Source organism: Oncorhynchus mykiss, chromosome 10 (assembly GCF_057628025.1).
Source record: "Oncorhynchus mykiss isolate SJ-2025 chromosome 10, ASM5762802v1, whole genome shotgun sequence".
Classification (NCBI taxonomy): Eukaryota; Metazoa; Chordata; class Actinopteri; order Salmoniformes; family Salmonidae; genus Oncorhynchus; species Oncorhynchus mykiss.
The window spans coordinates 11,982,497-11,997,851 of record NC_143031.1 but is presented as its reverse complement, the minus strand read 5'-3'; the positions used below and the strand labels follow the sequence as shown (position 1 = coordinate 11,997,851).

At 43.1% G+C, this 15,355-nt stretch overlaps 1 protein-coding gene across 1 annotated transcript in view; it reads left to right on the top strand.

The window, feature by feature from the left end:
• Positions 1-15,355, top strand: part of kctd16b (potassium channel tetramerization domain containing 16b) — an 81,160-nt gene that overhangs the window by 23,079 nt on the left and 42,726 nt on the right. The window lies entirely within an intron of this gene.

The window sequence follows — 15,355 nt, the reverse complement described above, 5'->3', positions numbered from 1 at the left end:
TGTGAAGTCTGGAGGAAACCTGGTACCATCCCTATGTTGAAACATAGTGGTGGCAGCATCTTGCTGTGGGGATGTTTTTCAGCGGCAGGGACTTGGAGACCAGTCAGGATCGAGGCACAGATGAACAGAGCAAAGTACAGGGAGATCATTGATGAAAACCTGCTCCAGAGCGCTCAGGTCCTCAGCCTGGGGCGAAGGTTCACCTTCCAACAGGACAATGACCCTAAGTGCACAGCCAAGACACATGCAGGAGTAGCTTCGGGACAAGTGTCCAAACTTATGACTGGTACTGTATATAGCAGGGAAGAGAAAGCCACAACCTCTGAAATACAGTAAAATAGAGCCAAAACCTCTGAAATACAGTAAGAGAGAGCCACAACCTCTGAAATATAGTAAGAGAGAGCCAAAACCTAAAATACAGGAAGAGAGAGCCAAAACCTCTGAAATACAGTAAGAGAGAGCAGTGGCCGTCTGAGTCTAGCACTTAGCCATTACATTAGCTAAAAGCTGTTGGACCTACATTAGGCCAGTCACTGGTGACAGGCTATCTATTGCATCGTGATCAGAGATCCATATAGGGCAGGCATATACTCGAAGCAGGCCTCAATGCCTGGTTAGTGGTGTCTCAAACAAGAACGATTAGCTCTTTCTAAAAGTTCTAACGCCTAATTGAGTCAGCATTCTGTTGCATTGAATTATACAGCAAGCTGTTTGTAATATTGGATGACTGGCATTTGGAAAATATTGTATTGTGAGGAAGGACATACTCAAGATCAAATTCTGCAGGCTGCTTAGCATTGAACCATGCTCAATATCTTACTAATTGCATGGATTACTGCATTAAATCACTACTTGGCTAGATCCCTATGCTAATTCTCATCAAGAAGCCTTGTTTTTGAATGTAGTGCTATACACCTCACGAAGAGAGACATGCCCGTAAAGTATACAGTCATAATAAGTCATAGCCAGTGTGCTCTAATGTCCAGAAGCCCAGCCCTAGGCTGCAGCTTAGCAAATTGATGGATATGTTTTCCTCTGACCCTTGACCCCACTCGGCCAGCTCTGAGCCAGCACTCAGCCAGGCTTGAATGCCCCCCTACACTTCTGGTCAGATACTATGCTGATACAAACAAAGTGAACAATATGGAGTGTTCCGCTTCTGGTAGTAATAATAAGCAGGTTTTTCATAGGTTGCTAATCGTCTCTGGCAGCTGTAAAAGGACAGGTCACTTGATAGACTCGTGGGGCCTCTGAGGTTGTATGGGGACAGAGGAAGAAGCAAGAGGTGCTGCATGAAGCTATTACAGTAGGATAGGATATGCTGCTGGAAATGCTAAACCTGGACAGCTTGGTCCACAGGACTGACTGACTGGCACACCATGCAATGGCTGGTTGGCACGTTAAGGTTGAGTCTCACCCATGGGCTCCAAGGCTGCGTGCCTCTGCATGACAAGCCCCAGCATCAGCCCCAGCCTCCTCCTAGTTCTATCTGAACAGTCACTCTGAATAACCCAACAAAACAGAAGACAAAAGGGGAACTGCGGGCCGTCTCTGTCTCTCTCTCCCTACGTCCCTCCGGTCCTTCCGCATACAAAATGCTCTTGTCAAAATGTCAAACACTTACTCATGCATGTTCCGCAGTTTCAATGGGTCCCCGTGCTTCTGACTTGATCATTGGAACTTTTTTCATGCTGTTTATTACGAGGGACGACTTGGCATTGATGCTGTCTCCTGGAATTTCTCCTGGGAACGTGATGTGCCCATTTTGACAGCAGGTAGAGGTGGAATGGTTTACATGCTAATGCGTCTTAAATGAGTCATTATCTCTGTGTTCAGGGGGAGAATCAGCAGGGGGCACAGGTGGAGGAGCAAGATGCATGACGTCAGGTTAGTTAGAGCTTAAGGTATTGTGTTTGTTATGTATTCTGTCCCAATATCTTTTGCCCTCTTTTCACTGTTGCCAATGTTTTTTAGGCAGTTTTACGTGGTTCTTTAGTGTGTATGATACACTGAGCCTTCAGATAGTTAAGGCCATTTTCTGTTAGTTGCTGAAAAGCAATTTGACTATAAGGAAACACCAGTTGTAATTAAATAGATGCTAATTTGTAGGCCTGCGTTTACTCTAGTCCGGCATCCGTTTGAATTGGGCTGAGCATTAAGTGCTGTTGTGTCTGATTTTGGATGTAATTGCACCAACAGACAGGAGGAAATTAAGCAGGTTAAGTGCTTCTGAAAATAACCCTTTCCCAATTAACTCTTCGGAATCTCCATGACAAGGAACCCAACTGACTAATGTTCTACTTCAACAGAGCAGAGGGACTACATCATTTACAGGTATGTTATCCACCTCCCCTAGAGCTGTCCACCAGGACCTGGCAGCATCATCACCCGTTCAGGAGGCTGTGTGTGCAGCCTGCCTGCCCGCCCTCAGTCCTAGGCCAAGGGATTCCATGGCTGTAGTAGGAACTCTCCTCTTAGCAGGGCTGTTGAGAGGTAAGCAAGAGGATGGCTCTGGGGGAAGGGATTACCGTGTCAGGTTTATTCAGTCTTAGAGCCAGTCGATAACTTCATCCAGAGTGCTCTCTCTCTCTCCCTCTCCTCGGAAAATATCACCATTACCGGCGGTAGACATTTCACACAAAGCAATTTTAGCATTGCAGTGCGGAGAGGGATTGTTCATTACATTTCCTAAATGTCGAGCACATTGATCGCAGTCCGTACTAGTCACTGATGAATGGCTCTAACTTTCCAAAAGACTTTTGCAACTAAAACGGTTTGGTGTGTGCTCATCAGTTTTATCGGATAATATTTAACAGCTTTAAGTCCACACATTCTTAAAATGCCAATACAGTTATGGGAGAATGAAACAATTGACAGTCAAATTACTCTAGTTAATAAACACAATCATCATTTGGAAAATGTATTTTGTTTTATTAATGTATGCCCTCAAGCTGCCGTTTTAGCTACTGTATTTCTCTATTTTTTTCAGTACTTTTTAATGACCTATTGCAACTAAAGGAGGATGGAGTCTGTAGGAATGTAAATAAGAGTATGATATGAGTTTGCATTCAACCAGTAAATAATGTATTAATACAGTACTTCTTCTTTTTGTCTGATCATTTGAATTTCAGACACTTGATTTGGACACCTGAAATGGATGAGCTCTATGTCCAGTAAAACATGAACATGAACCGTGACCCTGGTGATGTCACGTTTGTTATAATGAGCGGACCAAGGCGCAGGTTGAGTAGAGTTCCACATATTTATTAAGTGAAATCCAAAACAACAAATAAATAAACTATTCGTAACGCACAAAGCACTAAACAAAAACAATATCCCACAACACAGGTGGGAAAAGGACCACACTAAGTATGATCCCCAATTAGAGGCAACGATCATCAGCTGCCTCCAATTGGGAACCATACTCACACCAACATAGAAATTAAAGACTTGAACACCCCCAAGTCACGCCCTGATCTAAAACACCATAGAGAACCCCGAGGACTCTTTATGGTCAGGGCGTGACAGGTGATTAACAAGCATTACCTCTGTGAGGAACGTAATTGCATGATTGATGTTGTTTTTTTATCACACACTCATGGCTCCAAGGAATTGAAAGGTAAATAAACAATGTTAGCGTGTCCATTTCTCCATGAGATCATACTACACTGAACAAAGATATAAACGCAACATGTAAAGTGTTGGCCCATGTGTCATGAGCTGAAATAAAAGGTCCCAGAAATTTTCCAGACGCACAAAAAAGCTTATTATACTGTCTGTATACATTTGTTTATATCCTTGTTAGTGAGCATTTTTTTGTCGTGTCTGGACTGTCATTAAATGTGAAGATTGTATCTTATCAAATCAATTCTCTATGTGTAATTTAATTCCGCGATTAAACTAATCATGTAACTTTAATTACCTAGGAAGTCGGGGCACCACAGGAATATGATGTTTATAGAGTTTCAATTCCCTAATATAACTCTTCAGATATTTTCATATCTTGTCAAGTACACTGTTGTATTAATGTATTATTATTACCTCATCAGTTCTCATTACTGAACGTCGCAAACCCTTAGATATCAGCATTAACATTAGCCTCCAAAATGAATAAGCATATACAAATTGGTTTAATTATTTATTTACTAACTAACTAATCAAATCACAGAATTACATAAACAAACAACGTAGTTATTGGTTACTAACACAATGCATTGATAAGTCCCTTGTGGGCTAAACCTGTATGACGGCTTGGTAGACAATGGAAAGGAGTGGGGACAGATAAAAAGCGGGAAAGACAACATGGATTCACTACACACAGTTGATAATTATATTAATTGAAATGCTAATCCTTTGCACATGAACGGCTGTTCATTCAAAAATAATTGCAATGTATATATTCATGCCCGTATGTCGTTGTTGTCTTCTCTGTTAGAATCGCTGGTCCGTATGCTGGAGAGTCAGTTCATCAGAGTGTTCCCTATAAGTCACAATGTCTTTCGTGGTTGTAGCTTTCTCAGAGGGTTTGGAAAGTGTCTGTTGTAATGGATACGTCAGGCGTACAGATGGTTGTTGCATAGAATAGATGCTTCCGAGGTTGTCGGTATTCCCGTACTAGACTTATGTAATTTCCAGCTGAAGACTAGTAATTCTACATCTAGGATTTGATCTTATTCTGTAGTGATCCATAGTCTCAGAGTTTAACCATTTCCAGACGTGTAGCCAACGCTACACGCTGTATGGTCTCCTGGGCCTATAGAGTTGTAGTTCTTAACCAGTTCACATGTAGCATCAGCTGCATGTTTTCTAGTCTTAATGGCCTATAGAGTTGTAGTTCTTAACCATTTCACATGTAGCATCAGCTGCATGTTTTCTAGTCTTAATGGCCTATAGAGTTGTAGTTCTTAACCATTTCACATGTAGCATCAGCTGCATGTTTTCTAGTCTTAATGGCCTATAGAGTTGTAGTTCTTAACCAGTTCACATGTAGCGTCAGCTGCATGTTTTCTAGTCTTAATGGCCTATAGAGTTGTAGTTCTTAACCATTTCACATGTAGCATCAGCTGCATGTTTTCTAGTCTTAATGGCCTATAGAGTTGTAGTTCTTAACCATTTCACATGTAACGTCAGCTGCATGTTTTCTAGTCTTAATGGCCTATAGAGTTGTAGTTCTTAACCAGTTCACATGTAGCGTCAGCTGCATGTTTTCTAGTCTAATATACATTTTTGTCAGGAGTGGGTTTTATACACTTCTGAGAAAAGGGCGGTCCATGACGCCGACGTAATGCCTTTACTCACGTGGGCGTGGCCACTGATTTGGTTTATATACTTTATATGAAAACCCATATTTTCTCATTTAGAAGGTTAACATCACATTACATTTTACATTACATTACATCATCCATAACCGTATGTCATGTTCTATAAAGGGTTCATAAATGTGGCATAACTGTGTGACATAACCGTCAATGTCAAATGTGACTTAAATCACGAGGTTAAATATGACATAAACCTGTGCTTTATAAAGGGTGGCATAAGCACCGCATAATAAAGGCTTTATAAATCATACTAAATTGAGGCTTCACAAAGCATTTATAACCTTGTCATGCATCTTGCAACGCCAGGATAATGTGTTCGATTCCCGGGACCACCCATATGTAAAAATGTATGCACACATGACTGTAAGTCACTTTGGATAGAAGTGTCTGTTAAATTGTATACATTATATTACTATAAAACATTTCTAGGATGGCCCAATCTCTTTCCTTTTTGGGTGCATATTGGAGCTGACCTCAACTTTCCCCAAAATGCAATGCTGCAGGATGACGCACTCTAAAGTGCAGTCATAAACAGCAAAATACGTTTGTAGGGCCTTTTTCAAATTTATAAAAGAAAATTATATGTTTTGTTTTTCCAGGCTTCGGTTTTACCCCACTTTTTTAATAGAAAAATAACAAAATTGGATTTTCTGTGTTCACAACAATGTTTAAACCTCATCAGGGGTAGACTTCTGATGTGTCTGACTTTCTAGTAAGTACAGCATCATACGATATAAGGCTTGTATGTATGTGTTATAAATGACCAAAGGGGTCTAACTTTAAAGTAAATACAGCATCGTGCGACATAAGGCACATATGCATGTGTTATGTGTTATGTGTTATGTACAAAGGTGTCTCACTTCAAACAAAGTATTACAGGACACGACATAGTGTCAATAAATAGGTTATTAATGTTCTGCTGATTTATGAAGGACAGCCACAGTCATAATTATGGCTGTAACCCTCCCATTTCCAAAATATATCTTCTTAAAATGTTATTTTTAACCTAACCCTAACTAACTACTGAAGGTCAAAGTTTGATGCGTTGGTCCACGAAACCTTTCGTGCATCTGGGCAGATGTGTCTGGGAAGGAGATTAGGTGTAATGTGACGAACATGACTTTACTTTAGAGCGTGTGTCATCCTTCAGCACCACATGTCACCATTTATAGAGCACATATTTATATCATATTCGACATAGTGGGTTATGTCACATTTCATTTTGGTGATTTTGTCACACAGTTATGCCACATTTATAAACCCTTTATAAAGCATGACATACAGTTATAGATGCTTTGTAACACATTTGTATAGTTCTTTTGAAGGCGTCATGCTGAATGTCATTTAAATCGGGACCTTTATTTCAATTGTCTGATTTCCTCAGATGAACTGTAACTCAGTAAAATCTTTGAAATTGTTGCATGTTGCTTTTCTATTTTTGTTCAGTATAAAACAGCTGTGTGTATTCATCACTGCCTCCTTCCCAACCTGGGACAACCAGTAATCGTGTCATTGCATTGCTTTTCAGGCAAATCCTATTTGTGTAAATGAGCCATATTTTACAGTGGCATGTTAAGGCCGTCCTGTATATAGTATTCACTATCAGGGGCTCTTAGACCGATGTGAATAAAAAATGACCAACTAGCTGTAGGGCTTGTGTCTGTCGATGTGAAGAAAACGCTATTTGCATTCCTAATGAGTGCTTTGAAAGGCACTCTGCGGTAATTGCGGAGGCGGAGGCAAAGAACATAAACAAAAACAGGAATGGCCCACTCTTATTGGAGTTAATATGGGGCTGTCAAGATGGCCCCCGTCTCATCAGCTGACTCAGTGCTCAGAAAGATAGAGGGGCACGACTAACGAGAGCATGTGCTCTGGAAAAAATCTGTGAGAGAAGACGAGAAGCGTGAGGGTGGGGGTTCATCTATTTCCATCACAATGTATAATTTAAAATTCAAAGCTATTTTGGGGCATTTGTAGACGGAGAGGGAAAGTGGGTACATTTCAATACAAGAGTAATGATGGTAATGGAGGTAATTATACATTATGGCCGTGCCGTCGTTTGGCACCACCAATTGGCTGCTCTCTCCATATTTCTCTATTTTTTGTTTTTCTCAGAAACTGCCATCGGCTCTCTCTTCCCTTCTGTTTCTCCATCTGTATCCCGCTGTGCAGACAGGCGAGGAGTAGCTGTAACTTATCAGACAGGCGAGGAGTGGCTGTAACTTATTAGACAGGCGAGGAGTAGCTGTAACTTATTAGACAGGCGAGGAGTGGCTGTAACTTATTAGACAGGCGAGGAGTAGCTGTAACTTATTAGACAGGCGAGGAGTGGCTGTAACTTATTAGACAGGTGAGGAGTGGCTGTAACTTATTAGACAGGTGAGGAGTGGCTGTAACTTATTAGACTGGTGAGGGAGGAGTGGCTGTATCTTATCAGACAGGCGAGGAGTGGCTGTAACTTATTAGACAGGCAAGGAGTGGCTGTAACTTATCAGCTACCTATTAATTTTCCTGCTGCTGGTGCTGCAGTGGTGGTGCTGGTGTTAGTATAGAGATGCAGCGTTAGTGTAGAGATGTAGCGTTAGTGTAGAGATGTAGAGATGTAGCGTTAGTGTAGAGATGTAGCGTTAGTGTAGAGATGTAGCGTTAGTGTAGAGGTGTAGCGTTAATGTAGAGATGTAGAGATGTAGCGTTAGTGTAGAGGTGTAGCGTTAGTGTAGAGATGTAGCGTTAGTGTAGAGGTGTAGCGTTAGTGTAGAGGTGTAGCGTTAGTGTAGAGATGTAGCGTTAGTGTAGAGATGTAGCGTTAGTGTAGAGATGTAGCGTTAGTGTAGAGATGTAGCGTTAGTGTAGAGATGTAGCGTTAATGTAGAGATGTAGCGTTAGTGTAGAGATGTAGCGCTAATGTAGAGATGTAGCATTAGTGTAGAGATGTAGCGTTAGTGTAGAGATGTAGCGTTAGTGTAGAGATGTAGCGTTAGTGTAGAGATGTAGCCTTAGTGTAGAGATGTAGCGTTAGTGTAGAGATGTACCGTTAACGTAGAGATGTAGAGGGAGAAATCCCCAGATGTGTGTGCGACACCCATCAGATAGGAGCATGCTGGGGTCAGCAACCATCTCCTATGATGCTCTACTATCCACCCTCAGCTCAATGTCCAGGTGTTAAAGTTCGCCACAAGGTTTTAGCTTCTAATAACTATAGTTGTCTTTTACTGTCATCTACTCTAATAATCTGTTAAAGCAGTAAAAATTGAGCCATTTCCACACGTCAATATACCAATGTGGTTGTGAGTAAACTGTTCTAGGTTTAGCTCGAATATTGGATTTGCAGCTTTCGCATCAGCATTTAGGTTTGTCAGAGGCGCTAAAATAAAATCAATACTAGAGTTAATTGTCAGTATGACCGAAAATTCCAGCAAGGCCATATTTCAATGGCTGTCACACCCTGTATGACATGATTTATAGAGTTTTTTCTGAATAAGTAATCGTCCTTGGCAGGGAGTCATGAATACGTGAGGAGAGGGAGGAGGATGAGGAGCGGTTGGGATGGGGTGAGGTAGAGGGGCTGGAGGGGGAGGTGGTTGGAAAGAGAGAGAGGGAGGAGGATGAGGAGCGGTTGGGATGGGGTGAGGTAGAGGGGCTGGAGGGGGAGGTGGTTGGGAAGAGAGAGAGGGAGGAGGATGAGGAGCGGTTGGGATGGGGTGAGGTAGAGGGGCTGGAGGGGGAGGTGGTTGGGAAGAGAGAGAGGGAGGAGGATGAGGAGCGGATGGGATGGGGTGAGGTAGAGGGGCTGGAGGGGGAGGTGGTTGGGAAGAGAGAGAGGGAGGAGGATGAGGAGCGGTTGGGATGGGGTGAGGTAGAGGGGCTGGAGGGGGAGGTGGTTGGGAAGAGAGAGAGGGAGGAGGATGAGGAGCGGTTGGGATGGGGTGAGGTAGAGGGGCTGGAGGGGGAGGTGGTTGGGAAGAGAGAGAGGGAGGAGGATGAGGAGCGGTTGGGATGGGGTGAGGTAGAGGGGCTGGAGGGGGAGGTGGTTGGGAAGAGAGAGAGGGAGGAGGATGAGGAGCGGTTGGGATGGGGTGAGGTAGAGGGGCTGGAGGGAGAGGTGGTTGGGAAGAGAGAGAGGGAGGGTGCGGTACAGGGGTCCTGTGCCTCATTAACTGCAGGAGGTCAGAGGAATGATGGAGACAGCCTCTCTAGTGACTGAATGGGGCTGCTCCAGCAACTGCCACCATAAATATGAGAACACACTTCACACAGACAGAACCACAGAGGAAGTCCACGTCTCACTTCAGAGCTGTGGCAGTGGACACACTTCTCTTCTGTGGCTGCAACATTGGGCTTGTTAAAATAAAAAGTCTTAAGTCTAGAGGCATGTTGGTCAGTGGCCCAGTCTGACATGGGGAGGTGTTAACAGTGGATGGAGACAAGGAGTTACACGATAGGCAGCTGGGAAGTTCCTCTGAAGCACACAGCTTGGATAAGGATGTGCTCATCTCTTCTTTGATGTCAAAGCCAGGCTCTCATCCTGCCAACCCAATGCACATTAAAGAGATACAGCCTCCTTAGCTCTCCACACCTGCCTGGCAGTCAAATCTGACAGACTATCCAAGCCATAAATTCAGATTTAAAGAGCACCAGCAGAAAGCCGTATGAGAGCCTGATTACAATGATCGTAGACACAATCAATTTGTCTGGGGAAAAGATTGTTATCATCATTCTGATTTGTTACATTAAAGATAACTGGAAAATTGCTTCTTTGATAAGCCAAGAACATTAGTCAACTTGAAGCATTAATTTTATTCCTATTCATTAATCTTAAATTAATAGTTCCCTACTAATAAACAAATAAATATATATTGTGCAATTGAAAGGAAGAACTTTGAGGAAATGTTACATAATGTAATGAGCGAACATAGTACAGTGCTTTTAGCAGTGCTGTAGTTAGTACAACATGCATACAGTTCATCATAATAATAACAATACTACTGTACATGCATTTTCTAAAATGTGTTATCATTTTCAACAGGGGACTACTACTGTAAAACTACCTTGGTCTAACAAGCCATCTTAATAAGTGAATTCAAGTTAATTCAGGAACCGACAGCATAACTGACCTGTGACTCTCACGCAAGTTAACGTTTTTTTCGTCATGAATCTTGTTCTAGAGGCAGGTCTGCAGAATGGTCACTAACTGGCACAGCCACAAAGTCATAAAATCTGATTTGAAACCTAACCCTAACCTTGGAGGCAGGAGTGGCACTGCAGCACAGCTGGGGTACTCTTGAGGATGGAGGCAGGAGTGGGACTGCAGCATAGCTGGGGTATTCTTGAGGATGGAGGCAGGAGTGGGACTGCAGCATAGCTGGGGTATTCTTGTGGATGGAGGCAGGAGTGGGACTGCAGCATAGCTGGGGTATTCTTGTGGATGGAGGCAGGAGTGGGACTGCAGCATAGCTGGGGTATTATTGTGGATGGAGGCAGGAGCGGGACTGCAGCATAGCTGGGGTATTCTTGTGGATGGAGGCAGGAGCGGGACTGCAGCATAGCTGGGGTATTGTTGAGGATGGAGGATGCATAGCGGCATTGAGAAAAGTAGACAAATGGAAAGAATGCACTGAAGCATTTTAACATCTTCCCAAGCCACCCACACAATCCGACCCCAAACCAAAGTCTAACTAAATAAACAGCCAGGGAGGAATGTGCTTTCATCATGCCCTCCAGGAGACAAGAGTGCTCACATCCATTTCATCCCTCTCTCCTTCAGAGGCACAAAGGACTTTAGAGTGTTCCTGTGATCGTCTATTTTCCTTTTTTGTCATAGCCCACGTCCCTCTCCTCAGACAGCTGACTGCATGGAGTCTGAGGTCTGCAGCAGCGTTCCTTTCCTATTTTCAAGCTCATTTTTATTCCATGTTCTATGGTTAGGGACGAAGATTCTCATTTACAGAACAAGGTCACACGCGGAATCAGGTCACCAGAATATCGAAAACAACGCAGCGAAACCTTCAGCAACAGCAGTGAAAAGGGAAAAAAAACGTCTTTGACTACCAAATAAAATGAATAGGTGAATGTATAAAAAGGGTATGAAAGGTAAAAGGACTCCCATTTTATTTCATAGTACTATGACAGACAACTTCTAAAGCAGAGGAGGCTGGTGGGAGGAGCTATAGGAGGACGGGTTCATTGTAATGGCTGGAATGAAATAAATGTAACGGTATCAAACACATCAAACACATTGAAACCACATGATCGACTCCATTCTATTTACTCCATTAGAGCCATTACAATGAGTCCCGTCCTCCTCTAGCTCCTCCCACCAGCCTCCACTGTTATACAGTTGACTAATTTGCTCTTTATGTGTGTACTGGCCTTTCAATGTGTCCTTCAGACTGAGCTGGGGGGTTTGATCCAGGAGACTGAAGATATAAATCAGTGTGTTTGTGTGTGTGTGTGTGTGTTTGTGTGTGTGTGTGTGTGTGTTTGTGTGTATGAGTGCATTCTGCACAGTGTGACTCATTCTTGTGTGTGTGTGTGTGAGAGCAGCCAGGTCACACCAGATCCACAGCAGTTTTAGACATTTGTCCAGGTCCTCAGGACATCAGGAGATGCCTTCAAGACTGTCCACTAGGGGCAACATGAGCACCTATTACCATCTAGTAGGGAGATGCCTTCGATACTGTCCACTAGGGGCAACATGAGCACCTATTACCATCTAGTAGGGAGATACCTTCGATACCGTCCACTAGGGGCAACATGAGCACCTAAATCAAATAATTTCAAATGTTATTTGTCACATACGCATGGTTAGCAGATGTTAATGCGAGTGTAGCGAAATGCTTGTGCTTCTGACAGTGCAGTAACATCTAACAATAATATCTAATAGTAATATCTAACAATAATATCTAACAGTAATATCTAACAAGTAATCTAACAATTCCCCAACAACAACCTAATACACACAAATATGAAGGGGTGAATGAGAATATGTACATACAAGTGTGGATGAGTGATGGTGAAGGTGCAATAGATGGTATAAAATGCAGTATATACATGTGAAATAAGTAATGTAAGATATGGAAACATTATTAAAGTGGCATTATTTAGAGTTCATTGTATAAAGTGACTAGTGATCGATTGTGTATTTCTAAAAGTTTGTCAGGGTTTTGGGTGACAAGTCAAATTTCTTCAGCCTCCTGAGGTTGTCACGATGTGGATAGGGGGCTGCACCCTCTGCTGTTTCCTGAAATCCACAATCATCTCCTTTGTTTTGTTGATGTTGAGTGAGGTTTCCTGACACCACACTCCGAGTGCCCTCACCTCCTCCCTGTAGGCTGTCTCGTCGTTTTTGGTAATCAAGCCCACTACTGTTGTGTTGTCTGCAAACTTGATGATTGAGTTGGAGTCGTGCATGGCCACGCAGTCGTGATTGAACAAGGAGTACAGGAGGGAACTGAACCCTTGGGGGACTGAACCGCACCCTTGTGCGGCCCCAGTGTTGAGGGTCATTGAAGTGGAGATGTTGTTTCCCACCTTCACCACCTGGGGGCGGCCCATCAGAAAGTCCAGGACCCAATTGCACAGAGTGGGGTTGAGACCCAGGCCCTCCAGCTTGATGATGAGCTTGGAGGGTACTATGGTGTTGAATGCTGAGCTGTAGTCAATGAACAGCATTCTTAGGTATAGGTATTCCTTTTGTCCAGATGGGATAGGGCAGTGTGATGGCGATTCTGGTTAGGGTAGATTTTAATTGTCACAGTGGGTACAACCAGAGGTGTGGACTCGAGTCAAATGACCTGGACTCGAGTCACAAATATGATGACTTGCAACTCGACTTTGACTTTAACACCAGTGACTCATGACTTAACTTGGAATTTAGCCTTTTGACTCGACCAGACTTGATACCCTCCTCAAGCCCAAATATTAAAAATGATGCTATTAAATAAAATGTGCAGCGCATCAACTCTTCATTTAACGGATTACAGTGTTAATCGGACAGCAGCCAATCAAATTGTGCCAGCTGAGAAAAAGTTGTGCGTGGCAGTGCAGAGGAACGTCGGCGGGTGAATTCAGATGGAGCCCTTGGAAAGATGATACCCAAAATGATTATTTTTGGATATAAAGACGACGCTGTATCAACAAAAGCGGATTGCAACTTACAAAACAAGCAGGAAGAAAATTACAGACGGAGGTGCAGCAATTTCCAACTTTGTTCGACATTTGAAGCTGCACAAAGAACTGTAAGTCATGGCTAATATGCCGGCAGCTATGTAATTTATAACTTTGCTAGTGTTGCATGTAGGCTAACGTAATGTTAAATCAATGAGCCTCCACACAGTCAGTGAGTGCGGGAACGTGATCATTGCACCCAAGATTGAGCTAAAACTGGCTAGGCAGTTAGTAGCCTAAATCCTGCCTGATGTTACTGCTGTTCCTAAAACAATTGACATATGTTAGTCTACTATAACCACACACAGAGAGAGTGTGTGTGTGTGATTGTGTACAAGCCTACATCGCCCGACTGCGCCCCATAGCGGTCCCGATAGTCGATACATCACTACATGACTACCCATGTATTCCCATGGAAATATAACCTTTATTTGGAAAGCAGTAAACATAAAGATATTTTTTAAAGCATTCATGGTTTGCATAAATGTGATATACTAACTATTACTCTTGTTAAAAATATGAAATGGTATTACATTTGGTGAAGAGCACATTATGACTAGTTTAGGACTCGATGCTCAAAGTTTAGGACTTCAAACTTGACTCGGACTTGCCTGTTTTGACTTGGGACTTGAGTGCTAAGACTTGAGACTTACTTGTGACTTGTAAAACAATGACTTGGTCTCACCTCTGGGTACAACATCTCCAATGCACTTCTTTATAAATGCACTCACTGAGTCAGAGCATAGGTTGATGTTGTTCTCTGAGGATGACTGGAACATATTCCAGTCCTCTTTACCATCTAGTAGGGAGATGGTAATGCGAAGGCATCCCTAGTAGGGAGATGCCTTCGATATTGTCCACCAGGGGCAATGTTAGCACCTATGACCATCTAGTAGGGAGATGCCTTCGATACCATCCACTAGGGGCAACATGAGCAACTATTACCATCTAGTAGGCAAGCAGTTTGCAATAGAGCGTGCTTAAACCGCGAGCTACGGCTCCGAGATTCGCAGGTTCAATCCCCGTGCTAGGCACTCATTTTTCTGTTTTAATCCTATCCGAAACCCTATTACTTACCACAACCCGTCAGAATAAATGCCTACATTTAATCATATTTTTTTTCCTGTTTTAACCCTCCCTGGACAAACATTGAATACTGAAATGAGACCATGAGATCTCGTTGGCGAGATCTTGCTGGTGAGAGAGAGAGAGAGATATGATTTTAAAAATACCTTCACTTGGCACAAATACTTACATCATTAAAACACAAACTTAATTAAATTTGAACAAACTTGAAAGTTAAAACCAAGCCTCCCCCTCCCACCGCACATAGAACCCCCCTGATACCCCACATCTCCACAAAATTCCCCAGACGGTTCACCAGCGCCCCATATACATAATCCACTTGTAGCCGAGACCGCACCAGCCACAGCAACACAGCTCTGGGGTCCCTACGTCCCACACCCAGCATCTCATGTTTCCTCTTCTTCCATATTGAAACTTTGCCCCCCATGTAATCCACTACGCCTATTTGCTACATATAGGTCCACAGTCAATCCCAAACCTAGGCCTGTGCACCACCCCCCAAGACGCAGAAAACATCCCTACCAACCTGGAATAAGAAAAAAACTCCTCCCCACAGAAAAGACACCTCCTCCCCACTGATTGATCAAGGTGTGACACATATCTGTTTGTAGCGATAGCTCCGTGAATAATCCTCCACTGTAGATCAGCAATAAGCTCCTCTATGGGAGGATTATACAGGTAGCGCCAACATCCTCTCAGAGAAGAGCCCGGTCCCAAAACCCAAAACCACGCTGCCATATTTCCACCCAGACTCTTCTTGCAGGTCACCCAACTTAGGAAAC